Source organism: Ranitomeya variabilis, chromosome 3, assembly GCF_051348905.1.
Source record: "Ranitomeya variabilis isolate aRanVar5 chromosome 3, aRanVar5.hap1, whole genome shotgun sequence".
NCBI lineage: Eukaryota > Metazoa > Chordata > Amphibia > Anura > Dendrobatidae > Ranitomeya > Ranitomeya variabilis.
Window position 1 is genome coordinate 302,791,188 of NC_135234.1, and position 13,760 is coordinate 302,804,947.

The 13,760-nt window shown below is 45.0% G+C and overlaps 1 protein-coding gene across 8 annotated transcripts in view; it reads left to right on the forward strand.

Moving 5' to 3' along the window:
- EYA3 (EYA transcriptional coactivator and phosphatase 3) overlaps positions 1-13,760 on the forward strand; it is a 758,790-nt gene that overhangs the window by 225,625 nt on the left and 519,405 nt on the right. Inside the window, exon 3 of one of the 8 annotated variants that reach the window (XM_077295604.1) lies at positions 9,936-9,978. The exons of the other annotated variants lie outside the window; for them this stretch is intronic. The gene's annotated coding sequence lies outside the window, so the exon portion shown is untranslated. The remainder of the gene's footprint in view (positions 1-9,935; positions 9,979-13,760) is intronic. 8 annotated transcript variants of the gene reach the window in all.

Sequence of the window (13,760 nt, forward strand, 5' to 3'; positions counted from 1 at the left end):
GTATACATGCACTTGATGTATCTCTCTGTACTTCTATTCTTTCTTAAATTATTAATTACTCTAACCCCACCCCCATGCCACTGCCTCCCCCAACTTCCTTATTTGTGCCCAGGTCTCAATCTGCACTATCTTCCCCTCCTATAAAATGAATACCCTCCCCCCATTCCCTAGTTTAAACACTCCTCCAGCCTTCTAGCCATTTGCCCCACCACCACAGCTGCGCCTTCCCCATTGAGATGCAGCCCGTCCTCAACGTAGAACCTGTAGCCAACTGAGAAGTCGGCCCAGTTCTGCAGGAACCCAAACCCCTCCTTCCTACACCAATTATTGAGCCACTTATTAACCTCCCTAATCTGCCGTTGCCTCTCTGGCTTGGCACGGGGTACAGGCAGTATTTCGGAAAATACCACGTTGGAGGTCCTTGCTTTCAGCTTGCAGCCTAATTCCCTGAAATCATCTTTAAGGACCTTCCACCTACCTCTAACTTTGTCATTTGTGCTAATGTGCACCATGACTGATGGGTCATCACCAGCCCCTCCCAGTAATCTTTCAACCCGATCAGCGATGTGTTGGACTCGAGCGCCATGTAGGCAGCACACCGTTCGACGATCCCTGTCTTTGTGACAGATTGCCCTATCTACCAGCACCTGTCTGGCCTGCCCTGCTCTCCTATTTCCCTCCATAGGGCTTGTTTCCATTTGCGAGAAACACGTCCGTGTCTCGCATGTGGAAACCAAGCTCTGGTGCCGGCGCTTGGAAGCGGAGCGTGCGGCCGCATAGCAACACATGGAGCCGCACGCTCCGCTCTGGAGTGCTGGCTCCAGAGCTTGGTTTCCACATGCGAGACACGGACGTGTTTTTCGCAAATGGAAACAAGCCCTTACTGTAGCAGTCACTCCTCCGGCTTTCAGAGGACATGCCTGGCTGCAGCAGTGCTACCCCTGTATTGGCACCCCCTTCATCTGCCAACTTAGCAAACTTATTGGGGTGTGCCAGATCAGTACTAGCCTCCCTGGCACTCTTCCCTCTACCCGGCCTTCTAACTGTCACCCAGCTTGCTGCTTCGCTGTCCTGCAGCTCCATCCTACCATCTCCCCCTCAGCTATCCCATTGAGCGTCTGCTCAGTGAGCAGAAGACTCCTTTCCATATTGTCAATGCATTTCAGTGTTGCCAGCTGCACATTTAGATTCAGAATCTGGGCTTCCAAATGCTCAAAGTGCTCACATCTCGCACAGCAGTATGCACCCTCGACCGGCTGCTCAAGGATTGCATACATGTGGCAAGATGTGCACTGGATGGCATTAACAATAGTGGGGCACATTTCCTAATGGGGATTGCACGGGACAGAAAAGTAACCATATATACTCTAGTATAAGCCGAGATGTTCAGTCGGGGGGGGGGGGGCTGTCGGCGGGGGAGCGACGCCTGTCAAATACTCACCTACTCCTGATGCGGTCCCTGCATGTCCCACAGTATTCGGCGTGGCAGCTTCAAGTTCTTTCCCTCTTCAGCGGTCACGTGGTTCCGCTTATTAAAGTTATGAATATGGACTCCACGCCCATAGGGATGGAGCCGCATATTCATTACTGTAATGAGCGGTACCATGTGACCGCTCACTACAGGAAGAAGCTGCCGCGCCGTACACCGTGGGACATGCAGGGACCGCATCAGGTGCGCCGGGAGTAGGTGAGCATATTTACCTTCCCTCGTTCCAACGAAGCTCCGTCTTCCCATCCTCTTGCTGTGACTGTTCAGGTCAGAGGGCGCGATGACGTATTAGTGTGTGTGCCGCCCTCTGCCCTGAACAGTCAGTGCGGAGAGACAGGACGCTGAGGAGCAGCGGGCAGCAACGCGAGGTATGTCATTTTTTTTTTTTTGTGCAGCAGCATTACATTACATGTGGCACAATGCTATATGGAGCATCTATGGGGCCATAATTGCATGGAGCATTATATGGGGCATCTATGGGGCCATAATTGCATGGAGCATTATATGGGGCCATAACTGCATGGAGCATTACATGGGGCATCTATGGGGCCATAACTGCATGGAGTAATATATGGGGCATCTATGGGGCCATAACTGCATGGAGCATTATATGGGGCATTTATGGGGCCATAACTGCATGGAGCATTATATGGGGCATCTATTGGGCCATTACTGCATGGAGCATTATATGGGGCATCTATGGGGCCATAATTGCATGGAGCATTATATGGAGCATTATATGGGGCCATAACTGCATGGAGCATTATATGGGGCATCTATGGGGCCATAATTGTATGGAGCATTATATGGAGCATTATATGGGGCCATAATTGCATGGAGCATTATATGGAGCATTATATGGGGCCATAACTGCATGGAGCATTATATGGGGCATCTATGGGGCCATAACTGCATGGAACATTATGTGGGGCCATAACTGCATGGAGCATTATATGGGGCATCTATGGGGCCATAACTGCATGGAGCATTATATGGGGCATCTTCTGGGGCCATAATGAACTGCATGGAGCATTATATGGGGCCATAAAGAACTGCATGGAACATTATATGGGGCTCCTGATTCAATATGGATATTCAAAAACACTTAACTTACTGATGTCTCAATTAATTTTACTTTTATTGGTATCTATTTTTATTTTTGACATTTACCGGTAGCTACTGCATTTTCCACCCTAGGCTTATACTCGAGTCAATAAGTTTTCCCAAATTTTTTTTGCAAAATTAGGCGGTCTGCTTATACTCGGGTCGGCTTATACTCGAGTATATACGGTAAATAAAAAATAAATGCAAAGTATTAATAAAATACAGACAGCAATTCAGTAATTCCTCCCTTGGAAACTCCCTGAATCCAAAGTCACTGAATCACAACTCACACTTATCGCCGTTCACACTAAGGTCACACTCAGCTCGTTCACACTTGCTAAGCTGAAGATTTAAAGATTTTTTTTTTCTTCTTTTTTCCCCTCAGCAACAATCCACGTTGCTGTTCAATGCACTTCCAAAAAGGGAAATAAGGCAGCACCATCTTCATCTCCAACATGTTCCATTCACTTTGTCAGCTGTAAACTTCTGCTTATTTAAGTCCAGCCACTTAGTGGCTTCTTCTGGTGATGGAAAAAAGTGAACCGCCCCCAGGGCTGCAACCCTTAATTTTGCCGGGTAGAGAGTAGAATAAATCAATTTCAAGTCTCTCAATCTCCTTTTAACCGCTCCATAACTCATCCTCTGCTTTTGCTCCTCAGCCGAGTAATCTGGGTAAATGGAGATCTTTTGGCTGTTAATACACATGTCCTCAGCTGTACGAGCACCCCTTAATATGGCATCTGTCTGTATAGTTCAGAATCCTAGCAAGGATAGTACGAGGGGGGGCGGGAGAGGTCTCATAGGAACGCGGGGTGCCGTTTCCATCGCAAATAACTTAGACAGGTTATCAGCGCCTATCTTGTCCTGGAGCCATTTTTCAATAAATTTTGTAGGGTAATTTCTTCAGTCTTTTCAGGGACACCCACTAGTCTCACATTATTCCTCCGTGAGCGATTCTCCAGATCATCATCATTATTAATGAAGGCAGCACATTTTTGCAAACACGGAGTATGGGTCCTCATGTCTGCCTTTATTGTATTATAAACATAAGGATGAATGACCTCGGGGAGATCAAAACATCCAACACCGCGGAGACACAATCACGTGTTTCTCAACGCAGTGATCCAGAACACTGCCCCCATCCCTTATGGGAAATATGCAAATGCATGTAGAAAAGCCATGGAGACACCATCACGTGTTTCTCAACGCAAGCAATGAATAGCCAGGTCTTTCACCGGGAAGGAACAACCACATCCAATAAAGGAAAACCACCTATGCCAAAACATGGTATCCATCCACAGACAGCTGTTTCGAGGTATTTGCCCCTCATCAGTGTGGCGTAGGAAACTGGCTATTAGGAGCAGTGCCTAGTGAAAAGGCTATAAACATAAGGATGAATGACCTCGGGGAGATCAAAACATCCAACACCGCGGAGACAGCTGTCTGTGGATGGATATCACGTTTTGGCATAGGTAGTTTTCCTTTATTGGATGCTGCCCTTCCCGTGGTTGTTCCTTCCCGGTAAAAGACCTGGCTATTCATTGCTTGCGTTGAGAAACACGTGATGGTGTCTCCGCGGCTTTTCTACATGCCTTTATTGTATTAACTTCTGCTATAGTCCCATCCACTCTGTGAGTGAGAGTTGTTGCAGTTTTGCATAATCTGATCCGCTCATAAATGTCTAGTAAAGTGGGCTCCCCTATTATAGGCTTCTTCACAGTCTCTTGCTCCACACTATCATTTTCCCGCCTTCCTTCCTCCCCTTCTGCCCCCCCCCCCCCGTACCGCATCCTCCTCTGAGCCTTCTCCTTGCACTTTAATCTTCTCTCCAGCCTGTTCCTCCTCCTCTTCAGCCATCTTTCCCTGCTGCGTCCACCCAGGCATACTTTTCAAACTTAGCGGCCACCTCTAGGCTCTTTGTCTATGGACGCATTTGCAGCGTCCGCTCTCTCAGCCACCTCCACACTATCGGTGCCATCTTGGGTCCGGGTCACCGCTCCTGCCTTGGCGTCCTGCTGCCTTTTCCGGACCATATCCGTCGCTCTGCACAGAACCACATGTCCGGTAACTTCCCCCAGCCGCACACTGCTTTACCAGCTCCCAGAGAGGTCCTACTGTCAGGATAAATGCAGGGTCACAGCAGAGGAGCTCCAGAAGCCGATTGCTCACATTAGGTGCTAGGCCATGCCCTCACGTTTGTTCTTTATCAAGTATATGACTGTATCTTGAGTAGTCATCTATGAAGGTCACCATATAGCTATTACCTGCTGATGTGGTCACTTTCATGGGTCCACATACATCAGTGTGTACCAAGTTATTATTATTTATTTATATAGCACCATTAATTCCATGATGCTGTACATGAGAAAGGGGTTACATACAGGGTTATAGATATTGTTTACAGTAAACAGGTTTACAGTGACACTGTTACTAAGGAGAGAGGACCCTGTCCGTGCAGACTTACATTCTATGGGATAGTGGGGAAGAGACAGAAGGTAGGGGTGAGGCGGCGGCTCTGGCGGTGGTGAGGCGGCGGCTCTGGCGGTGTTGAGGCGGCGGCTCTGTTATTGTAGGCTTTCTTGAAGAGATGGGTTTTCAGGTTCTGTCTGAAGGATCCGAGGTTGGTGAATAATCGGACGTGTTGTGGCATGGAATTCCAGAGGATGGGGGATAGTCGGGAGAAACCTTGGAGGCGGTTGTGTGAGGAACAAATAAGTGTGGAGGAGAGTAGGAGGTCTTGGGAAGATCGAAGATTACGTGAGGAAAGATATTGGGAGATTAGTTCAGAGATAGTTAGTAGTTTGAACTGGATTCGTTGGGGAATTGGGAGCCAGTGGAGGGATTTGCAGAGGGGAGAAGCAGGGGAGTAGCGAGGAGAGAGGTGGATTAGCCGGGCAGCAGAGTTGAGGACAGACTGGAGTGGTGCAAGAGAGTTAGCGGGGAGGCCACAGAGGAGGGTGTTGCAGTAATCGAGGCGGGAGATGATGAGAGCATGCACAAGAGTTTTGGTAGATTGTGGGCTGAGGAAGTAACAGATTCTGGCAATATTTTTGAGTTGGAGGAGACAGGAGGTGGCAAGAGCTTGGACGTGAGGTTTGAAGGACAGGGCAGAGTCGAGAGTTACCCCGAGGCAGTGGATTTCAGGTGCGGGAGAGAGCATGATGCCGTTTACCATTATAGATAGATCGGGTAGGGGGGGTTATGTGAGCTGGGGGAAAGATGATGAATTCGGTTTTGTCTACATTGAGTTTTAGAAAGCGAGAGGTGAAGGAGGAGGATATGGCTGACAGAAACTTTAAGATTCTGGACAGCAGGGAGGTGACATCTGGGCCAGAGAGGTAGATCTGAGTGTCATCTGCATACAGGTGGTACTGGAAGCCATGGGACTTTGAGTTGTCCTAGGCCAAGGGTATAGATGGAAAAAAGTAGGGGCCCTAAAACAGGACATTGAGGGACTCCAACAGAGAGAGGGCGGGATGAGGAGGTAGTGTGGAAGTGGGAAACGCTAAATGTGCGGTTAGACATGTATGAGGCAATCCAGGACAGGGCAAGGTCTTTGATGCCAAGTTAAGTGGTCTTGTGCTTTGTCTCACTCTCTTTAGGTATAGATACTCTTGTAGCTTTAGATTTTATACAAGATTCACATTTTACGGTAATTGAGCAATCATATCAATAGGTCTTTTGTCAAATTCTTCTTTTGTAACGCCATTATACTCTCAGGATGTCTGTGTCCTAGACGTCTATGCCACATGTGAATACAATTCTTGTGATCGTGTGTACATAACTTCATCAGTTCCGTTAATGTGTCTAGATGATATAATTGTTCACCTGCTTTGACATTAACCCCTTTCTGACCTCGGACGGGATAGTACTTCCGAGGTCAGAACCCCCGCTTTGATGTGGGCTCCGGTGGTGAGCCCACATCAAAGCCAGGACATGACAGCTGTTTTGAACAGCTGACATGTGCCCGCAATAGTGGCGGGTGGAATTGCGATTCACCCGCCGCTATTAACTAGTTAAATGCCGCTGTCAAATGTTGACAACGGCATTTAACGAACGCTTCCGGCCATCGGGCCAGAAATGCACGCATCGCTGACCCCCGTCACGTGATCTGAAGTCAGCGATGTGTCGGCATGACAACCAAAGGTCTATTGAAAATGCCGGATTGCTGTGAGCGCCACTATGTGGTCGACACTCATAGAAATGCAGCAATTTTACTACATAGGAGTGATCTGAGCTTCGCTCTTGTGTAGCAGTGCCGATCAGGCTATGCCAGCTTCTAGCCTCCCATGGAGGCTATTGAAGCATGGCAAAAGTTTTTTAAAAAGTTTTTTAAAAAATATGAAAAAATAAAAGAAAAATAAAATAAAAATCATATATACACATACCGTATTTGGTATTGCAGAGTTAAGAATCGCCTGATCTATCAATAAAAAAAATATTAACCTTATCGCTAAATGGCGTAGCGAGAAAAAAAATTTGAAACACCAGAATTACGTTTTTTTTGTTTGCCGCAACATTGCATTAAAATGCAATAATTGGCCATCAAAATAACATATTTGCACCAAAATGTTATAATTAAAAACATCAGCTCGGCATGCAAAAAATAAGCTCTCATCCAACCCAAGATCACAAAAAATTGAGACTCTGGGTATCGGAAAATTGCACATTTTTTTTTTTTTTTTTTAGCAAAGTTTGGAATTTTTTTTTTACCACTTAGATAAAAAAGAACCTAGACATGTTTGGTGTCTATGAACTCGTAATGACCTGGAGAAGGTCCATTTTAGCATTTAGTGAACCTAGTAAAAAAGCCAAACAAAAAACAAGTTTGGGATTGCACATTTTTTTTTGCAATTTCACCACACTTGGAATTTTTTTTCCCGTTTTCTAGTACATGACATGGTAACACCAATGATGTCGTTCAAAAGTACAACTTGTCCCGCAAAAAATAAGCTCTCACATGGCTATATTGACGGAAAAATAAAAAAGTTATGGCTCTGGGAAGGAGGGGAGCGAAAAACAAAACGAAAAAGCAAAAATACCCTGGGTCATGAAAGGGTTAATTATTACCTTATCTCCCCCTAGGATTGTACAATTATCAACTTTGAATTTTACAGTAAATCCTATGGCTGTCATACGCTTTACTGATAACAATCCTCCTTCTAGTCCTGGAGCATATAACACACATGCTTTATTAGTAATTTTCAATTATGCCGAAATCTATCATGACAGATTAGCATAGATAAATTGCTTCCTTCTTATTTTCATCACGTTCAGTAAAGAAGCTTTTATCACTAGTCACATGACTTGTTGCTTCTTGTTGGTCAATAAACCAGCCTGACGATGACTCTTTATTAGTTACTTTGAGGCTATGTGCACACGTTCAGGATTTTTTGCATTTTTTTTCGCTATGAAAAACGCTAAAAAAACCCACTTACATTAAGCATCCTATTTAATAGAATGCAATCTGCAATTTGTGTGCACATGCTGCGTTTTTTTCTCGGCTGAATCGCATTCAGGAAAAAAAACGCGGCATGTTCATTCTCTGTGCGGAATCACGGGGATTCCGCACACATAGGAAGGCACTGATCCGCTTACTTCCCGTATGTGGCTATGCCCACCATGCGGGAAGTAAGTGGATCATGTGCGGTTGGTACCAAGGGTGGAGGAGAAGAGACTCTCCTCCAGGCCCTGGGAACTGTATAAAAGAATTAGAATGACGTAGCTGTCTCGCGACGCGCACACGTACGTACGTAGACGCACGCACACGGTATATATATTCACACACGTGTGTGTTTCATCAGCGGTCATATGCCCTTAACATCTGCAGGTGGGAATCCTGAATCACCCACAGTTAAGTTTTTTCTAGAAACGTGTCACTAAACCCATCAGCGCCCCGAGATCATGTGACAGGGACACTGATAGGTTGCCATGACAATACGTGGTCTGCAGGAGACACCTGTGTTTGTCATTGCTGATCTGCTATAAGTGCCGGCCCTTGGTCATTGCTCCTAGCAGATAATCAATTCTGCTACACATAGCAGGCCTGAAACCCATAGGACGATCGCCTAGAGCTTCTACTGCGCAGGCTGTGCGATCTTGAAGGAAGAAGTTTTCTCTAGCAAGATGGGGCCGCTGACACATGTGCAGTAGCAGCTATCGGATCACCTATATACACCAATACTGTGCAGGCACGGCTGGTGACATTTTATAATTGATTTTTTTTTTTTTTTTAATGCTCCTCCGGAAAACATCAATCACATTTATTAACTGCACATTAAATATGCGATTATGCTAAAGCGCAGGTGCCACAGCTGGCGCCTGTTGTTGTGTGTTTTTTTTTTTGTTTTTTTTTTTATGCATGTACATCATCATGTAAACTAAGGGGCAGGTCACTGAGGGATCAGTGAACTGTCAGCAGTCTGCATTATGAATAACTAATCAGAGCACACATGGAGCCCCCACCCCCACACAGGCCCGCTCAGAAACACGAGAATCTCTAACTGAAAACTGAAAATAGATTAAGCAACAACCACAAGACTGATTTCGTGAACCAAGTTATCAATTTAGTCAGTATAAAGGCGCCGGCCTGACACTGTGTAGGTTACTGTGCGCTATCTTGCTGGCAGATTCTTAAGGTCACAATGCTTGTATAAATATAAAATCCCTGTACGACAGAGTTAGGGTAAGTTCACACAAGGCGTTTTTGCTGAGTATTTTTGCTGCATATTTTTATGCTAATTTTCAGCTGCTTTTTACAGTACCAGCAAAGCCTATGAGATTTCAGAAATCTCATGCACACACATTGTTTTTTTGTTTGATCAGTATTTTGTGCTTTGCTGCGTTTTTTTGGGCATAGAGCATGTCACTTCTTTCAGCATTTTTGCTGCGTTTTTCACCCATTGACTTGAAAGGGTGTTGAAAAAAACCGCAGCAAAAGTGCAGCAAAAATGCAGGTATCATTATTTGCTGCGTTTTTGCTGCTGAAAATCCAAGGACATTAGCAATGACAAAGAAAAAAAAACGCAACAAAAAACACACCTAAACCTGCGTTTGACGCAGCTTCTTTCCTGCCAAGAAGATCAGGTTTTGCTGCAGAAAAAAAAGCAGCAAAAACGCACTATGTAAACTTACCCTTACAGTTAAAGCAGTGGAGAGGGTTCGAAAGACTTTTTGCACGTAGCCCACAGAAAATAGTGCGTCAGACAAGTCTTGAGCTTGGCATTCCTCTGACAACTGGAAGATTTTACGACTGCGCCAAAAACAATATCGCATACAGCTATTGCAACATTTGTGGCCAGCCGATCACATCATCTGATGCGAATTCTGTGCACTTTTTCAGGCAGCAACCTTCCACTTAAAGTGAAGCTGTCAGCAGGATCTTGGTAAGTAGCCTAGAGACACTGTCCTGTTGGCATTGTTATACTGAGTTAAAATGATACCTGGGGTAAAGAAATCCATCTTGTGGTTCTTGTGTAATTAGTGTTAGAAGATTGCAGCTATTGATATGCTCGTGCTCTGGGGCTGGACTGTAGGTAGTCTTATCTTCCTGCTTTAAACCAGAGAAACCAAGGAGAGACCTGCCCACAGGCACAAACACATTCCTCACCATATAGACAGACTGTTAGTGCTTCGGCGCTGACTGACTTTAGGGAGCCACAGATGGCGGAGTCTGCAGATATGTTCACATATTCTTTGCCTTGGGCATAGGAAGTGTACCTCAAAGATTCAGAGTCAAGAGGAGGAAATCATCTGTTTAGATGCCCAAATTTTTATCTGTTTGATCCAGGGCCGGATTAAGTAGGGTTCAAGCGGAATCCAAACCCTTGTCAACAGACGTTAACCCTGGGGGGTGCAGGTGATCCTGATGAAACTCGTAAACTTGAGGTGCTCGTAGACTGTACTGTGCTGTCAGGGCAGGAAGGAGGAGGAGGGTCACAGTCAAAGTAAGGATTGGGAGAACAGAGAGGATAACGATGAGGTAGTATATCCAACTTGCTATAAACCCAGAGGCATGTAGCTGAGTAGCTCAGTAGAGGAAGAGGAGGTTACGTTGCAGCTTCCCGCAGACAGTTATGCAACCACAGCAAGCAATGCATCCTCAGCCCCAACTTTGTTAGTGGCCAGCAACGTTTGTGGGTCTGCAGTTGCCTAGCTTGTTTTTTTTTTTTTTTTTTTTTTTCAGACTGCCAAAAATGATACAAACCATGTTATTTGCCAACTTTGTTAAAAACGGCAGAGTAGAGTTAAAAAAAAATAAAATTAAATAATTTGACTACTACATGCTTAAACTGACGCAAGCGCGATTAACATGTGTTGATCTGGGAATCTCACTGCAAAAATGCAGACTAGCGGGCCTCGCCAACCACAGTCCACCCCATTAACCACATCTTCTGATTTTTCTTCCTCCCTCACCTTGGCATCTGCTGTCACACAGGTCTCTGGCCGCGGAACCTACACTCAGGGTGACTGAGAGCCCATCAGCTGGTGCAGAAGTGGACATGCCTTATGCTTTTGACTGATCTTGGATACCAAGCACACCCCACCGTAACATCTCCACCTGCACCTCTCACAGCCCAGCAGCTTGTCGTGTTCACCCTACTCCACCCTAAGTCAGCACAGTAGCCAGCCCTCGTTTCTGCAGTTGTGCTCACGTAATAGATTGTTTCCTCCTACACATGCCAAAGCCAAGAGCTTGAACTTCACCATCTTCAATCTGCTAATAATCATAATATATATATATATATTATATAACGCAAACATTCAGCAGAGCTTTACAAGTCAGCAGTTCATATAAAACAGTCAAGTTACCAAGTTAACGATAATCAAACAAAGCAAAAATAATTATGACCCAGCTCTTCAGAGCTTACGATTTACAATAAGGTGGGGGTGACACAGAGTAAAGGTCCTTTAGTCCATGAGCCAAGAACCAAATTTGACGATATCGGTACCAAGCGGAGTGACTAATTCTCTTTGGTATTTTTAGGTAGATGCATGTCTGTAGTTTATTTTTTGATATGATAGCCCTTACATATACGTAGCTTATTAACCCCTTCAGCCCTAGGCCTATTTGTACCCAAGTGCCTAAGCCAATCTGACCTGTGCCACTTCATGGGCTAATAACTTTGGAACGCTTTCACCTATCCAAGCCATTCTGAGATTGTTTTCTCGTGACATATTGTACTTCACGTCAGTGCTAAATGGGAGTCAATATATTTTACCTTTCTATATAAAAAAATGCTAAATATTCGGAAATTTTGGAAAAATCGGCAATTTTTTAACTTTGAAATTCTCTGCTTTTTACAAAAATACTGATACCCCCCATAATAGTTATTAATTTACACTCCCCACATGTTTACTTCATATTGGCATCATTTTGAAAATGAAACCTTATTGTTTTACGACGTAATAGGGCTTATAGTTTTATGCGCAATTTTTCACATTTACAGCAAAACCCACTTTTCAAAGGACCAAGTCACTTCTGAAGTCACTTTAAGGGGCTTACATAACAGAAACCACCCATAAATTACCCCATTTTGCAAACTACACCCCTCAAGCTGTTCAAAACTCATTTTTAAAAACTGTTAACCCTTTAGGTGTTCCACAGGAATTTTAGCATGAGCCAAGAACCAAATATGACGATATCGGTACCACCCGGAGTGACTAGATGTAGTATTTGTAACAAAATTTAATCCAAGTTATGTAAATACACACTGAACATGTCATGTGCATATATATATATATATATATATATATATATATATATATATATATATATATATATATATATATATATATATGTTACTCCATAATATCTTCAACATCGGACTCTGAATCTGACTGTTGTTCTACTGGCTCGTCTTCAGTACCCTTGTTCTGGCATGTCTGTAATCTGCACATGTCTGTGCACTTCAGGCCATTGCTGAGGCAAGTACACTGAGGAAGTTCACATGACCGCACACACTTGCAGGACAGTAGCTGTATAATAGCTTCTGGTGCTGGTGCCCCTTGCATCCACTTGACAACAAGCTTTCCGTCGTTATCTATCATCCAACCGCAGTCTGTTGGGTTTGCAACCCATGGCTGGCTCTGCAGACTTCTCCTCCAGATCGCAGCCTGGTAGTTTGCACGCAGTGCATGCATGAAAAGGCAGTCCTGGCAAGGAGGGAGTTGACTTGACTCTACCACTCCACGTCTGGCACAGAACAGCTGATAACGGAGCCTGTTTACCTCAGTTGTTTGGGTAGTTGGCAGGTACATGTGGCAGGTGATTTCCTGTAACTTCTCAAAAAGTTCGGTAGACACTTCCCATGAACGACCAACTTCCTGAAAGGCATCCTGGTATGTCTTGTTCATCTTCAACTGCTTGAGTGTCGTCATCTTCCCACGGCCAGCGAATGCACTGACGGTGTCACAGCCTGTAAATGCATGCATACCAATCAATGAAACACATACGCTGCCTCCCAATGTTCGGCTCAGAGTGGTGATATCCAGGAATCTTGTCCGGTTCTGTGTACCGCATTTCTGGAACAGGTGGGATGGGATTTTGTGGCACATGCCCAGACACAGGACCATGACATCAGTATCCTCCGAAGTGATGATGACCGACTTGTAACCAGATTCTGCTGCATGAAGAGCATGGAGAAGGAGGCGTGTGTCTGCTTCTTCTTGATTTGACTTAAGGTCAGCAGCCTCTTCCCACTGTTCTTTGGTGATCTTAAAGCAGAGCTGCTCACATGTGACATACAGCTCCTTCTCCTCAAGCTTCTCCCTGTGGTGTTTCGCCTTCCATTCTTCTACCAGAAACTTTATGAGACTTGCCTTGTTGGAGGAACTACTTAGAAGCTTTTTCCACTGCTGGATGTTGTGCCCATGTTGAATGTTCTTGAAATGGATCCCTGTGCCTTCATATCTGTTGACTCTTTCTGTATCTTTGATGGATGTCTCCTTGTAGACGTCAAAGACAATATCAATGCGCTTGCTCTTAGCACCCTCATGGATAGCGCGACTCATTGCTGTGCCTGCTAGCTGGCCAAATGTTGCATTGTTTCCCTTCAGTTTCTGAACCAGGCTCATCCCATCAATGATGGTTGCAGAGGGCTCGGGGATCACTTCTGCAGGACGAGCATTCCTCTCCAACTCCCTTGCGAGGGCAGCCTTGTTGGTC